Below are 21,152 nucleotides of genomic sequence, written 5' to 3' on the forward strand. Positions count from 1 at the left end.
CCCCCCCCCCCCCCCACCTCTTCAGTGTTTCTGGTTACAATACACGGAGTTTTACATGTTGCTGCCATGACTTTGAACTAGAAGTTCCTCTCACCTCTCACTCAGAGGATCAAGGGGTAGTTTTGTGAACTATAGTTGGATAGCACTAGTGTGAAAGTCAGGATACCTGGGTTTCTTGTTTGGTTTGTTTTGGAAGCTCTGTCATTAAAAAGTTAGGTGTCCTGAGCAAGTAACTCAATCTGCCTAATCCAGAGATTCTTATCTGAAAAAAGAGATGATTGAATTAGATGACATGCAAGGGCTTCTCCAAATACAGCAGGGATGAAGCATTGGCAGCACCTAGGGAAGCTGCCCTCATTACCAAAGTTGCCAAAATGTCTCACCAAGTCATCTTGGGCATCAAACTAGCATCAGCTGTATAATGCCAAAGAATGAACTTTAGCTGGAAGGAAATTAGTACCCACATGCTCTAGTGTTATTCTTTTAGCCAACAGGAAGTTGTTCTCAATAGCCATGATTTTGGATAAAGAACATACAAGGGGTTAGGCGGCCAGTTTGGATACTCAGTAATTCGGTATTGCAGGCTATTTAATTCTCCTGTTTACAAGTCAACTTGAGTACCGAACCTTCACTGGATACCTCCTGCCTGTACATATCCTAGGCAGGTCTTCTCTGAACTAGATGTGCTAATGCTTACCAAATATATACTTCCTTTAAAACATATTCTGTAATTCAGCCGATTCTCTTTGGAGTGAAAAAAATCTCCTTATCTCCATGCTAAATTTGGTTTAGCATGTAAACTAACATCAGGATCTATTAGTTTGCACATTCCTGGCGAGAGAAACTGAACTTGGGTAAGGTTAGCTTTTCCTAATAATGGCATTCTATTATTATCCATAGACACTAAGTCTTTGCCAAGAACTCCCTACACTGATGTGGTTTCAAGAAGAACTTTGCAACGGTGCTTTTCCCCTGTAGTGTCTTAATTGTCATTGTTCCATGAAGTTAATGTTGCTGTGCTGCAGAGCAATAATCTGCAAAACTATGAAAAATAAAAATTTAGATATTTTTGCTACATTTCATATCAGTTTTAGTGACAAACATCTGTCTAAATGAAGTGGCATTCATGCTTAACATTTTAAGACAAAAATATTAGCATAAGAGAGCAGTCTATCATGAAAAGCAACGTTCCAGGGAAGAAGGGGAAAGAGGACTTTCTTGAAAAAGAAGGGTCAGTGAAGTAGGTAGGAATCAGATTTTTTTTTTTTTGCCAGTTCTAAAAAGAAGATTCTCCCCAATCATATCTCCTTAAATTGAAGAATGTTCCATTGAGATAGAAAGATGCACAAACAGGGGCGCCTGGGTGGCTTAGTCGGTTAAGCGTCCGACTTTCGCTTGGGTCATGATCTCATGGTTCATGGGTTCGAGCCCCGTGTTGGGCTCTGTGCTGACTGCCAGCTCAGAGCCTGGAGCCTGTTTCAGAGTCTGTGACTCCTTCTCTCTCTGACCCTCCCCTGCTCATGCTGTCTCTCTCTCTCTCTCTCTCTCCCCTAGAAATAAATAAAACATTAAAAAGAAAGAAAGAAAGAAAGAAAGAAAGAAAGAAAGAAAGAAAGAAAGATGCACAAACAAGAGTATATATATTTGGTTTTCCTTGAGAAAAAGGGTATAAAATCCAGTGTGAGTGATTCAAGTTAGACCTTCGGAGAAATATCATGATAGTTAGCAATGATGAACACTGAAACGGGTTACGGAGGAGAGAGTTTCACTCTCTTTTTGTGGAGGTTTTCAAAGTAGAAGAAACCATCTCTCTGAGTGGAATTGGACATGGTCTCAACTTTGTTTCATCAATTGTAAAATGGGGGGATGTCTGAGCCTCCTTCTAACTTTGGAATTTGGTATTTCCGTCATACCAGGTATATCTTTAGCTGTAGCTGGTTTTACTGGAATGGGGGAATTTCGGTGTTCTTGGCTACTTCAAAGGCTCTCTGTCACCATAGCCCCTCTTATGGCCTATCTCCAGTATCTTTGGCCTGTTCACTGAATCCATAAAACTGGAAACCATAACAGCAAGTATGACCTTTTATATCCTTATGCTTTGGCCATTCATATCTTCCAGTTCTTCAATGAAGTTGATGCCATCCCACAAATCCCTCCATTGTATTTGTGCACCCTTTCTTTTCTGATGTCTCTAGCTAAATGTGCTTCCTAAAGGCACACTGGATTAAGGAAGAGCTATCTTCTCTGGAAACCCTCAGGCCACTTGGGTGTGTAAAGAAGACCCTGAGATCCATCCATCCGTCCTTACATGGTGGATGGTTACTAATGGTCCTGCCATTAGTAACAACACTTGAGTAATTGAAATGATACCCAAGAAGCTCTGCCTGAATCATTGTCTAGGTGAAACTTATTAAGAGTATCAAAAGAGATGGCGCATGCAAAGGCATTTTGTAATAGCATAAAACCTGGTTATATAATCAACATTATTATGAGGACCTACCTTTCTTTCTTCCTCTCTCTGTTTTGCTGGTTTCCATGGAGCTAAAGATATTGTGAATGATGAGACAGAATCAAACTTGACCAGTGTGGCCCATTCAGACTATTCAGGAAATGAGATGATCAGAAATTTCTTTCAATAATGTAAAAGCAGGAGTGCTGAAACAAAGGTTTTGATAAATTCATTTTTTAAGGCCAGATTGGCTCTCCCATGTCCAAACATAAGTATGAATTAGTTCTTTCCCCAACATTTTTACTGTAGTGTATGTCCAGTTTCTATCTCCTAGTAATATATAGGCCATTAAAATTAAAGAACATGACAATAAAACTACTGATTTTTGACCATTACCAAAGTAACTTATCACTAAAGAGAACATATTGAAGCAGTAAATCAAATAAACATTGCATCATGGAGACGATAAGGTTATTAAGAAAAAGGTTTTTTCCTGACTTTTCAATATTAGGATATTGTGTTGTGAAATATTTCAATGTGGGAGTTAGTGAAGCAAACTGAACTTACCTAGGGAGGTTGCAATAATATTTTTAAAAAAGAAATAGATTAAACAATGAAACATTTTTAAAAAATCTGATCTCTTGAAAACACAATCTCTACTGTAGTCTTTTTCCACGTTGACAATCTACTTTCTGTCCTTTCTGCATTTATAAGACCAGAGAAGTGGCAATAAATTGTTTCTCTCCCTGGTTGTGCCTGGATTGTGTGTAGAATATTTTAGACACACCTACTTTCTTCCTGATCACAGCAAAGGGTTTAAATCCATCAGCAAAGTGATTCCCAGAACATATGGCTCATGGGGGAAAATAGCTTGCATTTAGCTCTGGCCAGCTGTCCACAGCTCAACAATGCTGGTAACATATTTTAGGACATATAAACTAGGATATATATTTAGAAAGTGCAAGCTAAGAAATGTACACCAATCTCCACTAGATTCAAAAACACAAACTGTCATTGCACTAATTCTTAGAGCAGAATTTAATTAAATCATTCCTGGTCACCAAAGATTTGACTGAATGGGAATAATATTCACCTTTTCAGACCTTATGTAGATGGCATTCATCTGGCTACAACCCTAACAATAAGCTTTCTGATAACTGGCACGTTCTTCAATTGCATGTCAGATATGATTTCTGAAAATGTAAAAGTTAAATGATCAAGGGAAGATCCATATGCATAAGATGGACCATCTGCCTATTTGCATCAGCTTTCAGACACTTACGTGAAAATAAGGCTTATTTTAAGTTTCTGAGTTCATGAATAAAAAATAAGTTAGTTAACAAGGCTCCTTGGAGATGTGGCTAATTCTTGGGCTGAGGCAGGGAAAAGAAAGATGAACCTGGAGTATCTTGTAGTTCCAGAAAGAAAGGACTTTAAAAATAAAAGAACAAAAGAAAAAAAAAAGGAAAAAAGATGGACATATGTCAAAAGGACACAGGAAACAACCCAACAGAGCTCCCAATGGTCAAAACTGCAACAATCTGAGCAGCAAAATAAAGAATGATAGCACTGGATTAACACTCAAAGAATTAAACAAGTATCCATGTGTCCATACTAATGTAAAGAAATGACTAAATAAGAAATAAATATGGAGAAGAAACAAATCTTCCATAGACTAGAAGTCTAAGAAATATATATAGATTTTGCCCCCTCCAGAAGGCAGAGCTTAATTCTCCTCCCCTTGAGTATTCGTTGAACTTAGTGACTCACTTCCAAAGAATAGAGTATGAAAGGCAAAATAATAACTTCAGAGTGGAGAGCCATGACAGACACCACCTTAACCAAGTGATCAATGGTACCATCACCAGTGATCAATCCTGTTGATAATATGTATCCAATATGGAATGATGCAATGAAAAGATCCCTCACTTCCTCAGCATGTCTCCCCCAAGTCCACAGTTCGAGTCTAATCATAGGGAAACATCAAACAAACCAAAATCACGGGACATTCTACCAAGTATCTGACCACTGCTCTTCAAAATTCTCAATAAATAAAGAACAAGGAAAGACTGAGAAACTATCACAGACTAGAGGAGAGTAAGGTGGTATTCTGGCTACATGTAATATGGCTCCAACAGAAAAAGAACATAAGTGGAAAAAACAGGTGAAATACAAATAAAATCTGTAGTTTAATAAACAGTATTATAACAAGATTAATTTTTTAGCTTTGACAAATGTACTAGAGTTATATAAAACGCTAACATTCAGGAAAGTGGGATGAAGATACCATAACAAGCTTAGATTTTTCAAAATAACTTCACACATTTAAAAGAAAGTTACCCCCCCCCCATTTAAGAGTGTTAAAATAAATACAACTTCACTTTCTAAGGAAAGCATTGGTTCTTTCCACAAGTGTTTTTTGCTGACAGCCTCTAAGGGAGATGGGAGGTCCATCTATTCATGCATCTGTCCTTGTTAAAACCTTAAATTTTTATAAAAGTGTATTCATTCTCCCACTACTTTAATTTTATTAAAGGAAACATGACTGTATATTAACTAATCTCATCAGATTACTACATTCTCAAGATTTACCAGGAGAGATAATAACAAATTCATTACTACTTATCTAAAAGTTTGAATGAAGGGGGAGGGTAAAAGTTTGAATGAAGGGGGAGGGGCCAAGATGGCGGAAGAGCATAGAAGTTTTTTTGAGTCTTGTTTTTTGCGTCTTTCGTCCCTGAAATATAGCCAGATCAACACTAAACCATCTTGCACGCCTAGAAAACTGATCTGGGGGCGCCTGGGTGGCTTAGTCGGTTAAGCGTCCGACTTTCGCTTAAGTCATGCTCTCGCGGTTTCGTGGGTTCCAGCTCCGCGTCGGGCTCTGTGCTGACTGCCAGCTCAGAGCCTGGAGCCTGTTTCAATCTGTGACTCCCTCTCTCTCTGACCCTCCCCTGCTCACGCTGTCTCTCTCTCTCTCTCTCTCTCTCTCCTAGAAATAAAAAAATAAAATAAAATAAAATATTAAACTACAGTAATATCAACGTTTACAGGTTAACGTAAAATTAGGTCATGTCTTCCGTGAGAGGTTAGGAAAATTTAAACATTTAAAAATGTTTAAAATAAAACATTTAAAAAAAAAAGAAAGAAAACTGATCTGAAGATTAACAGAACAATCTGCACAACCTGAACCACAGAACTTGGCAGGTATGCAGTGCGGAGAAGAGAACTGGGGGAGAGAGTAGCCACAGAGGGCAGGGAGCTGTTTTTGCTTGCGGAGAGGGGATGGAGATGGGGGGAGAGTATGGGAAAAGCACCCCCCAAAAGCAGCTGAAGAGAAACTGGAAAAGTGGAAATAGCCACAGGGACTAAACAAAACAAAAATGGAGAAAGGAGAGGGTTTAAATTCCATTAAGACTCTATAAACAGGGAGAGTGCAGAGCCTGAGGCATTGCAGCTCCATACCTGGTGGTGCTCTGGTCGGAAGGGTGAATCTCTAGAAGCAGAGAGCAAGGTCCAAGGGGTCTGCAGGCCACCCAGAGAGTGGCAGCTACCCTGCTGGGAGGACATTTGGTAGAAGCTGTGCGGTAACCCCGCAGAAAAAGGTCCCAGTGGACCCTGGAGAACAACCCCATTCGCTGGTGTTGGAACAAGGACGTTAAGGGTGAAGCCTGGCACCAAATGTGTGTTGTGATTTACTATAATCCCCGAAACGCTGCTGCTACAAGATCATGTGAACTTTTTCTGGGGAGGGCTGGCACCCAGCCACAGTCTCTGGGCATCAGCAGCAGTGTAGTCTCGCGAATGTTCCTGAGGGTGGGCCAGCACTTGGCCATTGCTCAGTGAGACCCTCCAGCAGAGGATCTGAGTGGGTCAAAGGGTCAATCTTTCAGAAGTGAGGGGTTGGGAAACACAGCCCCATTTGAGATATATCTCAGGAGGGAGGTGCTGCCTGGCAGCCTGACGGCTTGTTCACAGACAGTGTAGAAGTGGAGAGTGGAAGGACGCTGGAGACAAAGGAGGGATGCTTGATTGCTGGTCATGGAGAGCACAGAGTTCTGATACTAGAGACTGGGTAGCTGGGTGACACCTTTTTCACCCCTCCCGCATATGTGCATACATGCCTAGATACTCTGCAGCAATCCATCCCGGTAAGCTAAGCAGCACCACCTAGTGGAGAATAGAGCCATTACACTAACCCGCACACAGCTGGGCCAACTGCACTCTTGACAAACAGAAGTCTCTCCATCTGCTTAGTTTACAGACTATAAAATGCTTCATAGCTTGACTTCTATGGGAAGTCAGATGTAATTTCAATTATACTTCATTCTGTTCACTGGTCCCTTTATTCAAGTTTTTTTCTTTTTCTTTTCTTTCCTCATCTTGAATACAGAAAGAGGAAAAGATTTATATTTATTTTCCATTTTTATTAAAAATATTTTTCTTTATCTTTTCTACTACTTTTTTACTTTTTTTTTAATAGTTTATTGTCAAATTAGTTTCCACATAACACTCAGTGTACTTTTTTACTTTTTTGTAAATTTTTAAAATTCTATTTTAATTTCTCATTTCATTTTATTCTATTTTATTGTATTCATTTTTTCAAATTTTCAAATGTTTTCCTTTTATCCCCTTTTTTCTTTGCCTTTTTTCTTTTATTACCTTTCCCTATTTCCCTAATCTATCAAGCTTCTTTCAACAACCACATCAACACACACCTAGGATCTAGCATCCTTTATTTAATTTCTTTGTGTTATTTTTAAGTTTTTAATTTTAAGTTTTGTTTTACTTCATTAATTCCTTTTCTTTCTTCAAAATGACAAAACGAAGACCCAAAAGAAAAAAATAGAAAGAAATTTCTTTCACCCCAAAAGAAAGAAAAGAAATAACAGCCAGGGACATAATCAACACAGATACAAGCAAGATATCTAAATGAGAATTTAGAATCACAGTAATAAGAATGCTAGCTGGTGTCGAAAATAGATTAGAATCCCTTTCTGCAGAGATAAAAGAAGTAAAAACTACTCGGGATAAAATAAAAAATGCTATAACTGAGCTACAATCTCGAATGGATGCCACGACAGCAAGGATAGATCAGGCAGAGCAGCAAATCAGTGACATAGAAGACAAACTTATGGAGAATAATGAAGCATAAAAAAGAGAGAGACTAAGGCAACAGAGCATGAAATAAAAATTAGATAACTGAATGATTCATTAAAAAGGAATAACATCAGAATCATAGGGGTCCCAGAAGATGAAGAGAGATAAAAAGGGGTAGAAAATATATGTGGGCAAATCATAGCAGAAAACTTTCCTAACCTGGGGAAAGACACAGACATCAAAATCCAGGAAGCACAGAGGACTCTCATTAGATTCAACAAAAACCAACCATCAACGAGCCATATCAAGTCAAATTCACAAAATATGCAGGCAAGGAAAGAATCATGAAAACAGCAAGGGGAAAAATGTCCTTAACCTACAAGGACAGATAGATCAGGTTTGCGGCAAACCTATCCACAGAAACTTGGCAGGCCAGAAAGGAGTGGCAGGATATATTCAATGTGCTGAATCAGAAAAATATGCAGCCAAGAATTCTTTATCCAGCAAGGCTGTCATTCAAAATAGAAAGAGAGAAAAAGTTTCCCAGACAAACAAAAATCAAAGGAGTTTGTAACCACTAAACCAGCCATGCAAGAAATTTTAAGGGGGATTCTCTAAGGGGAGAAAAGATGGGGGGGAAAAAAAAAAAGACCAAAAGCAACAAAGACTAGAAAGGACCAGAGAACGCCACCAGAAACTCCAACTCTACAGGCAACACAATGGCAATAAATTCATACCTTTCAGTACTAACTCTAAATGTTAATGGACTAAACATTCCAATCAAAAGACATAGAGTACAAGATACTCATTTTAGACCTAAAGACACCTTCAGATTGAAAGTAAGGGGATGGAGAACCATCTATCACGTGAACGGTCAACTAAGAAAGCTGGAGTAGCCATACTTATATCAGACAATTTAGATTTTAAAATAAAGACTGTAACAAGAGATGAGGAAGGGCATTATGTCATAATTAAGGGATGTATCCATCAAGAAGAGCTAACAATTGTAAACATTTATGCCACCAATATGGGACACCCAAACATATAAATCAATTAATCACAAACATAAAGAAACTCATTGATAATAATACCATAATAGTAAGGGACTTCAACACCCCACTTACAGCAATGGACAGATCATCTAATCAGAAAATCAACAAGGAAACAATGGCTTTGAAAGACACACTGGACTGGATGGACTTAACAAATATTCAGAACATTTCATCTCAAGGCAGCAGAATACACATTCTTCTTGAGTGCACGTGGAACATTCTCCAAAACAGATCATATACTGGGACACAAATCAGCCCTCAACAAATACAAAAAGATTGAGATCATACTGTGCATATTTTAAGACCACAATGCTATGAGACTAGAAATCAACCACAAGAAAAAATTTGAAAAAATAACAAATACTTGGAGACTAAAGAACATCCTACTAAAGAATGAATGGGCTAACCAATATTAAAGAAGAAATTTAAAAGTACATGGAAGTCAATGAAAATGATAACGCCACACCTCAAAACCTCTGGGGCGCAGCAAGGGCAGTCATAAGAGGGAAGAATATAGCAATACAGGCCTTCCTAAAGAAGGAAGAAAGGTCTCATATACACAGTGTAACTTTACACCTCAAAGAGCTGGAAAAAAGAACAGCAAATAAAACCCCAAAACAGCAGAAGACAGGAAATAATACAGATTAGAGCAGAAAACAATAATATCGAAACCAAAACAAAAAACAAAAAAATCCACAGTAGAACAGATCAATGAAACCAGGAGCTGGTTCTTTGAAAGAATTAACAAAATGGACAGCCCCCTAGCCAGTTTGATCAAAAAGAAAAAGGAAAGGACTCAAATAAATAGAATCAAGAACGAAAAAGGAGAGATCACAATGAACACTGCAGAAATACAAACAATAATAAGAGAATATTATGAACAATTGTACAGCATTGAACAGGGCAATCTGGAAGAAATGTATAAATTCCTAGAAACATATAAACTACCTAAACTGAAACAGGAAGAAATAGAAAATTTGAACAGACCCATAACCAGTAAAGAAATCAAATTAGTAATAAAAAATCTCCCAAAAAACAAGAATCCAGAGGTGAATGGCTTTACAGGGGAATCCTACCAAACATTTAAAGAAGAGTTAACACCTATTCTCTTGAAGCTGTTCCAAAAATAGAAATGGAAGGAAAACTTCCAAACTCTTCCTATGAACCTGGCATTACCTTGACTCCAAAATCAGACAAAGACCCCACTAAAAAAGAGAACTATAGACCAATTTCCCCGATGAACATGGATGCAAAAATCCTCAGCAAGATACTAGCCGATCAGATCCAACAATACATTAAAAGAATTATTTACCGCAATCAAGTGGGATTTATACCTAGGATGCAGGGTTGGTTCAACATCCACAAAACAATCAATGTGATACATCACATCAATAAAAGAAAGGACAAGAACCATATGATCCTCTCAATAGATGCAGAGAAAGCATTTGACAAAACACAGCATCTTTTCTTGATAAAAACCCTCAAGAAAGTAGGGATATAAGGATCATAAAAAATCATAAAAGCCATATATGAAAGACTGACTTCATTTTAAATTACTATACCTTTATTTTATCATTTACTTATATTATTTTTATATTGTTGATATGTACTTACTGTTGAGAAATTTAGAGAATACAGATAGACAATATCTAAGACAATGAAAGATTATCCTATCACTTGGATAATGATTCTAAACATATTCCAGTATAGCATATGAACATCTAGACTTATTTTACCGTGGTATATTTTGTTGCCTTCATTAGGTTGCTTTGAGTTTTGTGCAGTGTTTTTTTGTTTTTTGTGTTTTTGGCAGAGGGGGAGGATATGACATAAGATAGAAATAAATTTATTAAAGCAAAATTAAAGAAACACTTAAGTCCTTGATCTTGTTTCAATTGGGCTTGAGCTTAGCACTTTTAGGTGGACTATATTTTGTGTCTGTGTCTTCATACATGCTTTGAGAATCTTTACATTTAGGTACACTGAGGAAAATGCCTATAGTCACTAATTTATCTTTAAGTAACACTGACAATTAAGAAAAACATATTTGCCTGATGTATTATAATAAAGTCAACAAGCAATCATTGGTTCCTTAATAAACATTCTGGTGCAAGAGCATTACATGCTTTTAATTAGAACTTGGAACCAGTTCACTTCTTTCCTGTTAATTAAAGAATGGCAACATTCATTGGCTGACTCTTGAAATAAAAGCTTAAGTTTGAGGTCTCTGTAGAGTTCTGCTAGTCTCTCTACCAGGAACCTAGCTACATAAGATATTGGAAGTAAAAATAATTTTCATATATAAGGCATTGTGGCAGCATCAGCTCCATAGTCATGATAATGGAAATAAAAAAATGATACCTTTATCTTTTAAAAATAGTCAAAAGATACCCTTATAAGAAGAGGAAACCAAGGAAGAAAAAAAGGAAATAGATTGCATAAGTAATTGCATTAGAGAAACCATGACCTTAATGTTTCTTAGTCTATGTTGTTGAAGGAGGGTGGGGAGGAGACAAAGAGTGAAGATTTTTAAATAAAGAGGAAAATGGAGACAAGCTGGACAATTTTCATAGTTAATGAGGAAGAAAAGGATCTCATTCAAAAAGAATGTTAAAGGCGTTCTAAGTTCACAGAAAGTATTCATTGGTTTATGGTTATGAACTGTTGGAACTGGGAGGACATTTTTAAAACACATCTACTTTAATCTCTCTCTTTCTATCTCTCTCCTTCTTACCCTGCCTTCCTCCCTCTTTCTCCCCCATCCTCCCTGTCTCTCCCATCCTCTCTCTTTAATAGATGTAGAAATTAAGATCCAAAACAATGAAACAGTCTATCCCAATTACATGGCTGTGTGACTAGGATAAAAGTAAAAATCTACACTCCCTGATTACTAGTTCAATTTTCCTTTTACTTCCCTGGACAGGGACATATATATTGTATATATATATATTATATATGGTAATATCATGATACAGTCAAGTCAAAGATAAACTGTGGTCAACAGAACTTCTACTGCTGAGATTAGGTAGGTCAAGGGCCAGCCTTATTGATGTGTGTCTATCGTGGGACTCTGTAGCTAGAGATTTAAGTAATTATGTCTGTTTTTCTCTTGTTAACTTGTACATACAAAGGCTGAATATGTATCATGTATAATAATCTACTAGATTATGGTTGAATTTCTACCCTGGCTTGAGGCTTTGGCCAGCCCTTTGATGTTAAAGAAAGAATGACTCCTGATCCTTCTGCCCCCTTGGGCCTCTCTTCCATTCCTCACACGAACCCTCGACCCTGGATCACCCCTGCCCTAGAAAACGGCTAGAGAAAGTCACACACTGAGTGAACTTCGTCTTCTAGCCTGTTAGCCCTTGATAGATTCAGACAGTTGCTCCTAATTAATGCTCAAATATTCTTTTTTCCCTTCATTAACACTATGGAAAATTCCACATTGTAGTTGTTGCCCAGCTTTTCTTCTGTGCTATGTCTAGTTCCGTCTTCAGAGCAGAAAACCCCATTTATTATGTCACTGTGAAGCTCAAGGCCATTTTTTTCTTTCTCTCTTCCAGAAAATATCTATGTACATATCTTGGGCATATTCCTATGTACTTTTCCACACTCATCCTTTTTCCTAATTTAACTCCTACATCTGCTTCCCGGTCCGATTTCCCCCTCTCCATTTCCAAACCTCCCACTTGCCCACCTCTGCAGATTTTTTTCTCTGTCAGTAATTCCTTATACCTGGTTTGCTCAAAATTTTTCTTTGTTGGTTCCTTATCCTCAAAAATGTTCAGGTCTCCACCTTCTTGAGGAAAGCATCCTTGAGCTTATTGCTTACTTCGGTGGCCCTGACCCTTGGCAAGTGCATTAACTCTCAGTGTGAGGTACTGCAGTTGTTCAAATCCTTTGCAGACATTTTTCTCCAACCGGTACCTTTCTCATAAGCCACAGCTCATGTCTATTGAATTCTATTCAAGGTCATTCCAGCTGAGGTTGGTCAGCTTAAGAAAAGTTTATTTCGGGGCGCCTGGGTGGCTTAGTCGGTTAAGCGTTCGACTTTCGCTTAGGTCATGATCTCGCGGTTCGTGGGTTCGAGCCCCGCGTCGGGCTCTGTGCTGACTGCCAGCTCAGAGCCTGGAGCCTGTTTCAGTCTGTGACTCCCTCTCTCTCTGACCCTCCCCTGCTCACACTGTCTCTCTCTCTCTCCCTCCTAGAAATAAATAAAAAACATTAAAAAAAAAAAGTTTATTTCACATTTGTTACCACCTTTCCTTTTTCTTTTTCTGACTTGTTACAGTTTGATTTCGTTTTTTTTGGTTCACTGTCCTTTTTGTTCAAAACTACAGTACTCTTATAATACTTTCCTCATATGCATGTGGCTCAAATTGGCATTTCCATATAGTAGATACCATTCTTATATTTTTGCTTCGGCACCACATACCAGGTATATAACCCTACATGCGTATTCAATTAATTGACTGTTTCCTACTCAGACTGTTCTCCAGAAGCAGGTGGTCAGGTAACTGCCTGGCTAGGTCCTTATTTCCTTACATCCTAATGATTACAATGGCCTTCACACAAGATTACCAGCCAGTGGGTTCTGAACAAAGATTGAGCTTCCATGGGGTGCCTGTGTGGCTTAGTCGATTGAGCGTCCAGCTTCGGCTCAGCTCATGATCTCACTGCTTGTGGGTTTGAGCCCCACGTCGGGCTCTGTGCTGACAGCTAGCTCAGAGCCTGGAGCCTGTTTCAGATTCTGTATCTCCCTCTCTCTCTGACCCTCCCCTGCTCACGCTGTCTCTCTCTCTCTCTCTCTCTCTCTTTTTTCTCTCTCTCAGAAATAAATAAAACATTAAAAAAAATTTTTTTTAAATGACTGAGCTTCCAAAAAACAAATAAAACAGACACAAAGGAACAAAACCCTGCTTGCTTGTATCCTCCTCTCCAGAATTCTCTATTGGCTTATCAAGATGTACTCTACAGGGTGAATGAAGCCCAAGGTCCTCGGCCTAGAATTCATGTTTCTGCCCTCGTCTGGATCTCTAATCTCTTCACATCTTTCCTCAACATGAATCCACCTCTTCTGGCAAATCTGTCCACTCAGGCATGCCATGTGTGTTTCTACTGCAGTACATTGGCATATGCTATTTTTCCTATTTTTAAGTCAAACAGCTCTAACCTATCTACATCTTACCCAGCTGATGCCAAAACATTTTTCCTAAAATTCAGCACCCACCCTTAGTTACCTAGGACCAGGTGGATACTTCCCTAACTTGATGAAGGACTTTCATCTTAAACAAACAGCATATTACATTTAACTGTAAAGTTCTAAAGCATTTCTATTAAAATTGAGAATAAGCAGAGGATGTTGGCTATTACCAATATTACCTACTGTTGTGATAGAATTTAAAAGATATGTATTTTGGAAAAGAGGAGCCAAATATATCTTAATCTGAAGAGGATATGATTGTTGCCTACTCAGGCAATGTGAGGGAATCAAATAGAAAAGTAGTAGAACTAATAAGAGAGCTCACCAAGGTTGTAGTTTATAAAATAAATATCCAAAAATCAATAAATTTCCTATAAACCAGCATTGACCAGTTAGAAAAAACATAATGGAAAAATGATACCATTTACAATAACCCAAAAATACATAATTATAATAGCAAAAAATTAATAAGAAATGTGTATAATTTATATGAATGAATCTGCAAAACGTTGGTGAGGACTATATGTCATATCTACCATTCAACAATCAGTTCAATTCTGCCACGTCCAAAAAAGTTTTATTTTTAATTGTTTTTATTAAAAAAATTTTTTTAATGTTTATTTCTGAGAAAGAGACACAGAACATGAGTAGGGGAGGGGCAAAGAGAGAGGGAGAAAGAATCAGAAACAGTCTCCAGGTTCTGAGCCGTCAGCACAGAGCCCAACTTGGGGCTCGAACTCATTAACCGCAAGATCACAACCTGAGCTGAAGTCAGACGCTTAACCGACTGAGCCGCCCAGGTGCCCCCAAAGCTCTTTTCAAAATGAAGTCCAAAATATTGTCTCTCATCTGAACTCCATTGTATTTCTTGTGGATAACAGTCAACTGATTCCCAATAACACAGCTCTTTAAATTTAGACTGTGAGATTCCAGAGAACAAAAACTGTGCTGTTTGTATAGTGGTTATACCTGTGGTCATTTTAATCTCTTTAGCCTCTGCTTTCTCACCTGGAAAATGGGCATGGATATCATTGAGGTTACTATGTAGCCTACATGTATGATTTATAATATTAACTATATTTATAATTATAATTTATAATAATTATAACAGACCATATTAATAGCTTAATTTTTAAAACAATATATCAAATAATTTAAGTTATCATTATATCACTAATTTAAATTTGTAATTCTCCAGTATACTACTTGACACATAATAAGCCCTCAATAAATGGTAGCTGTTAGTTCAACTCTTGGTCCAAGGTTACATGTAGTTGACAAAGATGTTGACGAGTGTCAAACACGAATGATCCCTTTAATTCTAGGGATGGCAGTACAGGACGAACCACATAGAGAATATAGCAACTGTAACTCGGACTTAAAGGGAGTCAGAAACTAGAAGTAAAATGGTCAAGTTCTGGGAACTGGGATCACAGTTAAATAAGAGAAGTTTGGAGTGTAGTTTCTGGGAAAGAATGAAGCCAATGGGTACTCCAGGGAGCAGAAACTATGAGAGTCATAGAACCTTCTACCACCGCTGGCTTTTAAAAGAACATTGCACTTACCCAGGTAGGGAGATGAATGTATTCAGAGGAGTGATGGGTTGAATTTGCTGACCTTCTAAGCATTAATCCTGCAAAAAGATTCAAGACAGATTTTAATCAACGGGAAGGTGAGGGTGGGGGCAGCAGCCAAACTGTATGCAATCAAAACCTCATATTTCAGTCTATAGTAGATGCACAAAAACTATACTTTGAATAAAGGCTGTGTACTTACGTGATAATCAAGATCACTTAGAGTGACAGATTTAAAGAATTATGAAACAGTTGCTTGTTATCAACAGGTTCAAAAGCCAAGTTCTAATTAGAGAATATTTATTCCACATGAATTCCCCAAAGAGCCAAAGGATATTCTAAATCAGGCTTATGTTAGTTTGACTTCAGGAGAAATTAATATTTTAAAATTATTATTTACTCATGTTACTTCAAACAGCATTTAAGGCAGCAGAAATCTATATTTTCATTCTAATCTGGATGTTACCAAATCCCATTGTCAGAACAATAGAAGGCCCTCATATAATTTATGTTGGATAACAATTTTTATATTACTAAGTGAGTTACAGTCATTAATAAGTTTTCAGACACATTTGTACTGTTATTTTGGCAAAGTTCTTTTTAATGTTAACACAGTGTCTACAATGGGGGCCTTCTAGGCATGGTTAAATTAGGGTTCAGGAGAACCTTTACAATGTTCAGATCTCATCTGTCAATCTCTTTCCTCCTGTCTCTCTGTTGCATAGGGCTCAAGAAAACATATATAACTTGTTCTCACATTGCATAAGGGCTTCTCCTTCGCATAAGCCTAACGTTTTGAAAACGAGTCAAGGGGGACGCCTGGGTGGCTTAGTCGGTTAAGCGTCCGACTTTCGCTTAGGTCATGATCTCGCGGTTCGTGGGCTCGAGCCCCGCGTCGGGCTCTGTGCTGACTGCTAGCTCAGAGCCTGGAGCCTGTTTCAGTCTGTGACTCCCTCTCTCTCTGACCCTCCCCTGCTCACGCTGTCTCTCTCTCTCTCTCTCTCTCTCTCCTAGAAATAAATAAAACATTAAAAATAAAATAAAATAAAAACGAGTCAAGGGAAATGAAAGACCGCCATCTTTATCACACTGTTAAGTTCACCTGAGAATTTTGTTATATGACCATATTAAAAACATAAACAATTTTCAGCACGTTTCAATCTTTTCCACAGATAATGATAAGCATAACTATCATCCAAGAAGTCCTCGACTTTGATGGGCCACAGGAAGGTGCTGTGATGAGCTATAGCGAGGGAGTTTGGGGAGTAGAAAATAGAGAATAATCCAACTGGCTATAAGGGCTAGCTAGGACTTTTCAGTGTTGTGTCAATAATTATGCATAAGGGGCCTATGAACACACAATAGCGAAAAATGAGATGAAAAGATGTTAAAAGTCAGGTAAAAATGTGAACACCTGTTCAAAGCAACACTAATGTGATGTCACCATAGCATTGAGAAAGGACAGCGGACTTTTCTGCTGAAGAACTGGGTTAAAATCCCAAACCTGCCACTTGCTGGCTCTGTCAGTTGCATGAATTGTTTACCCTGAAAACCTCACTTTCCTCATTTATACACTGTCGGTAATCTCTACCTCCTGAGTTGTTCTGAGGATTAAATGAGATAGGCTGTATAGAAAGCCTTAATAAATTTTACTAATCAACACTATGAAAATAATATGTTGTTAAAAAAGAAAAAAAGAAGTCCAAAATGGAGTCATTTGGCCCCCAAAACAGCAAATCAAGACTTAATTACAGTTTCAACCTAGCCTAAGGATGTGACATTTTAACCATAAATCTGAAATTTCCTTATCAGCATGAGTGATGTTATCGGTACATATAATTAAAAAACTGGCCTAATCCCTTCTCCCCAGAAATGATGTCCTGGCCTGAAACAATCCTTTCCTTTCTTTTAATAATCTCTTGCTCCACCCTCCTTCCTATAAAAACCTCCCATTTTGCACAATTCCTCAGGGCTCCCCTCTGCTTGCTTGATGGGACACTGCCCAGTTCATGAATTGCTTTAAAAAGCCAATTTGGTGTTCAAATTTACTCAGTTGAAATTTTATTCTTTAACACTATAAAATGTGTGTTTCTTTTCTTTTCTTTTTTTTTTTTTTAGTTTATTTATTTTGAGAGAGAGAGACTGCACACAAGCATGAGTTGGGGAGGGGCAGGGAGGGAGAGAATCCCAAGCAGGCTCCGTTCCATCAGCGTAGAGACTGATGCGGAGCTCAAACTCACGAACCATGAGATCATGACCTGAGGTGTGTGGGGTTTTGTTTTTTTTTTTAATGTTTTATTTATTTCTAGGAGAGAGAGAGACAGAGACAGCGTGAGCAGGGGAGGGTCAGAGAGAGAGAGGGAGTCACAGACTCTGAAACAGGATCCAGGCTCTGAACTGCCAGTCAACACAGAGCCCGATGAGGGGCTCGAACCCACGAACCGCGAGATCATGACCTAAGTATTAGTCGGACGCTTAACCGACTAAGCCACCCAGGCGCCCCAGAGATCATGACCTGAGTTGAAACCAAGAGTTGGCCGCTTAACTGACTGAGACACCCACGCGCCCTTGAGCTGTAAGTTTTATGAAGGTGAAAATCGTATCTGTGTTTTTAGCTCGGGTCTACCCCAGTGTCTAGGACTCTATAGGTATTTGCGGAGTGAAAAAAAAAATTAATAAATGAATGAATTGTTACCAATAACTGTAAGTGGGAGCTCAAGAAGTGGAGAGTTTTCAGAAAGAATCCTTTGAAGGAAACTGGGTTATGCAGTCAGCCTTGCTGCCTTGTGTTTTTTTTTTTTTACAGGGACAATAAAAATTCAAAGAATGCAGAGACAAGACACTAACATCTGTACAGCATAAAGCAAATGCACTGTCATTGAGCTGATGAATGTTTAGAAAGAAGAGTAAACAAGTTGCTGTGGATCAGAGCCTGGTGCACTTCCACTCAGAGAAACTCTTCAAGTCATCTGTGTTTCCTAGTAATTCATTGCCCCCAGGGATAGTCATGTAAATCAATGCGCACTTATCAGGAAGATACAAAAGTGGGCTGATAAACTACATACCCAGTGAAGATCTAATCACACATCTTTAAAGATTTATGAGATTCCTCCTTAGGAGAGGGTTTGTCCACCAGAATCAGCTGGACAAAATAAATGTGGCTAGTGGCACTTTTTCAGGTCACAAATGCACCTTCCTTTACCCCCTTTGTATAGCGGAAGATCTTAGGAATCACTCAGAGCCCTCGCCGTGTGAACCACTGTGAACTGTACTCTGTAGACAAGTGACAGGAAATAGAAGGAAAAAGTGAGGCTTCAAGGTACTTAGTATCTAATGAAGGCAAAAGTGAATGAGAAATAAAAATTCCTTACAAAAACTGAAGACAACGTGGTATCGAGGTTCAGAGGACAAACTTCAGAATCATATTGATCAAGGCTGGATTCCTGGCTCCAGCGCTTATTGACAAAGTGACCACATTAAAGTAATTCAAAATGTCTATGCTTCGGCCCTGTGGGGGAGACGACATCTCGTGGGATGACCAGCGTGTTCCAGGCAACAACATACATGTCCTCCACTTGGTGAAAGCATTCATACACATACCGACGGATGCTGTGTTTATGTTGAGGGAAGTGATCTCAGTCTGGGAAGTATAAGCCCTCTTCCCCCTCACCCTGCCCCCGGCTTCAAAATCAACTAATGATAATTTTGCCCTTCTTTCATTTCTCAAATGCCTGATCATTGACAGTTGAATTGTTGCTAATTGAGAAAATGGGTGAACCAGAGAAAAAAAGAGATGGGGGGTGGGGCATGGCTGGATAAGGAAGAGCTCTGCTCTTCACTTCCTGATTAAGCCCTGACTGAAAGGAACTGAGTGTCTAGGGGCCCATGAATGTTCACTGTGGACTTGAGTCCAACAACCAGGGTTTCAATGTCACCGTGTCACTCACTAGCTTTGTCACCCTGCCAAGCTCTTTACCTGTGGACCTCAGTGTGCGCCTCTGCAAAAGGAGAATGGCAATACTATCTAAGACACAGAGTTGTTGATGTTTAAATGAAATCAGTGTGTGAAAAGGTTAACCTAATGCCTAGCCTTCTAAGCAGTCAAGAGAATTCAGAAGATAATAATAGTAGTTAAGTAGGTCGCCTTGCAATTTGAATCTGCAAGTCTAATATTACTACAGAATTCCTTATATGGAGTTAATACAGTGAATTCAAACTGCAATGATGTATTATTATTGGCACTCCATGTTTTATAACTAGGGTAAAAATTGCTACTAATTTGGGCGAAGGTTTTTACAAACCCAGGAGAGACAATATGCTCCTACTTGATGTCTGATTCCCCCAAATTTCTCCGTAATATATTCCTCAAACCTTACCAGCTCTTGATTAATTTTTTCCTCCTAATCTTTTATGATGGGACATTTGTCAAATAATTTATACTTTAATAAATGCCATCCTATTAAGGATGTTTTACCTCCAAATAACTTCAAATTCCAACTGAAACTAAATATGAAACTCCTGGGAAGTCTGGAATGTCTAGTGAAGTTACATCAAGCACCAAGGACACGCTGGCAGCACAAGCCTTAAGCTGCAATTAAAAGGAAGCTCATTGAGCACCTTCTACTATCAGGTACTGTGCTAGGCTCTTTACAGATTTAATTGAATCTCATAGCAACCCAGAAAGGTGAATGCTCTTATGCATATGCTTGAAAAGCAGACCTTGAGACATGAGAGAGTTTGCTTAAGATCAAAGAACCGGCAGAGTCAGGGCTAGACTCTTAAGTCTGTCTGACTTCAAAGCCTTTCCTCTTTCGTAAGCCTTCCTGCCTCTCCCCAGGAAACTGGGCACCCATTCAAACCTGTCAGTGGGGGCCACAGCCACCTGCTAGTGACAGCAGGGCCCGGGCACCATTGCAGGCAGCACCATGGAATCCAAGGCACACCAGAGGGTGGTGCTGAGGCAGCTGAGAAGCTCCCTGCCCCAGACGGGATTGGCAATGGCACCAGCAAGTCTGTAGCTGAGGCCCACAGAAAGCTACGAGCAAGCAGGCAAGCAGGCAAGACACAGGCAGAAGGGCAGGTGGAACCGGACCTAGAGAGCATTACAATGAGCCTATTTGGTCCAGAGACTTTCAAGTTGTCACTGCTCACAGTGGTGTTTTATTTTGTTTTCCTGTTAACAGCAGCACTCTTTTTTTCAGATGAACTCTTATGGGCTCTCCCTTTATAAATGACTGTATACATAAAAGCTCAGATGCTCTGATGTGGGATCAAGGTACAAAGAACCTTTAGATTCTTTAGATTCTTTGCTGGCTTTTGGCAGGTGGTTCTAGGGACACCTCTGTGGATCCATAAGACTCAGGAGTAGTTTGAAAATTACTACAGTACTTACTAAGCAAAAAATAAAAAATAAAAAGAGGGAACTTAACACTGAAGAATTATTTCACACAATAACATTTTTCTAGAGTGTTTCTGAAAGTGTGTACAAGGATCAAATAACAGATCATTCGTACAAATGCAGATTACTATTCCCTAGTCCAAACCTACTATTTGTGGGAAATCTTAGCCAAAGACTCTGATTCTTGCCGTACCCCCAAGTAACTCACAGGCTCTCTTTATAAAACTATGGCTTGAAAACTTTAGAACTCAAAGAGTTACATCTCTCGGAAAGTTGTCTGGTGTTATGTTTGGGGTTTTTTGTTTTGTTTTGTTTTCAATAAAACCCACAACTTAGTAACAACCTGTCCTTGCAGAGGTGACCGGCTTCCTGCATT

General features: G+C 38.8%; 1 long non-coding RNA gene across 1 annotated transcript in view; it reads right to left on the minus strand.

The window, feature by feature from the left end:
• The window catches only part of LOC144238132 (uncharacterized), a 41,077-nt gene extending 28,333 nt beyond the window's left edge, over nt 1-12,744 (minus strand). Inside the window, exons 1-2 of the long non-coding RNA XR_013337023.1 lie at nt 12,337-12,744; nt 2,501-2,655 (exon numbers count right to left, since the gene is read on the minus strand). This is a non-coding gene — a long non-coding RNA (uncharacterized LOC144238132). The remainder of the gene's footprint in view (nt 1-2,500; nt 2,656-12,336) is intronic.
• Nucleotides 12,745-21,152: the final 8,408 nt, after the last annotated feature.

This window comes from Crocuta crocuta, unplaced genomic scaffold (genome assembly GCF_008692635.1).
Source record: "Crocuta crocuta isolate KB4526 unplaced genomic scaffold, BGI_CrCroc_1.0 scaffold56, whole genome shotgun sequence".
Lineage (NCBI taxonomy): Eukaryota > Metazoa > Chordata > Mammalia > Carnivora > Hyaenidae > Crocuta > Crocuta crocuta.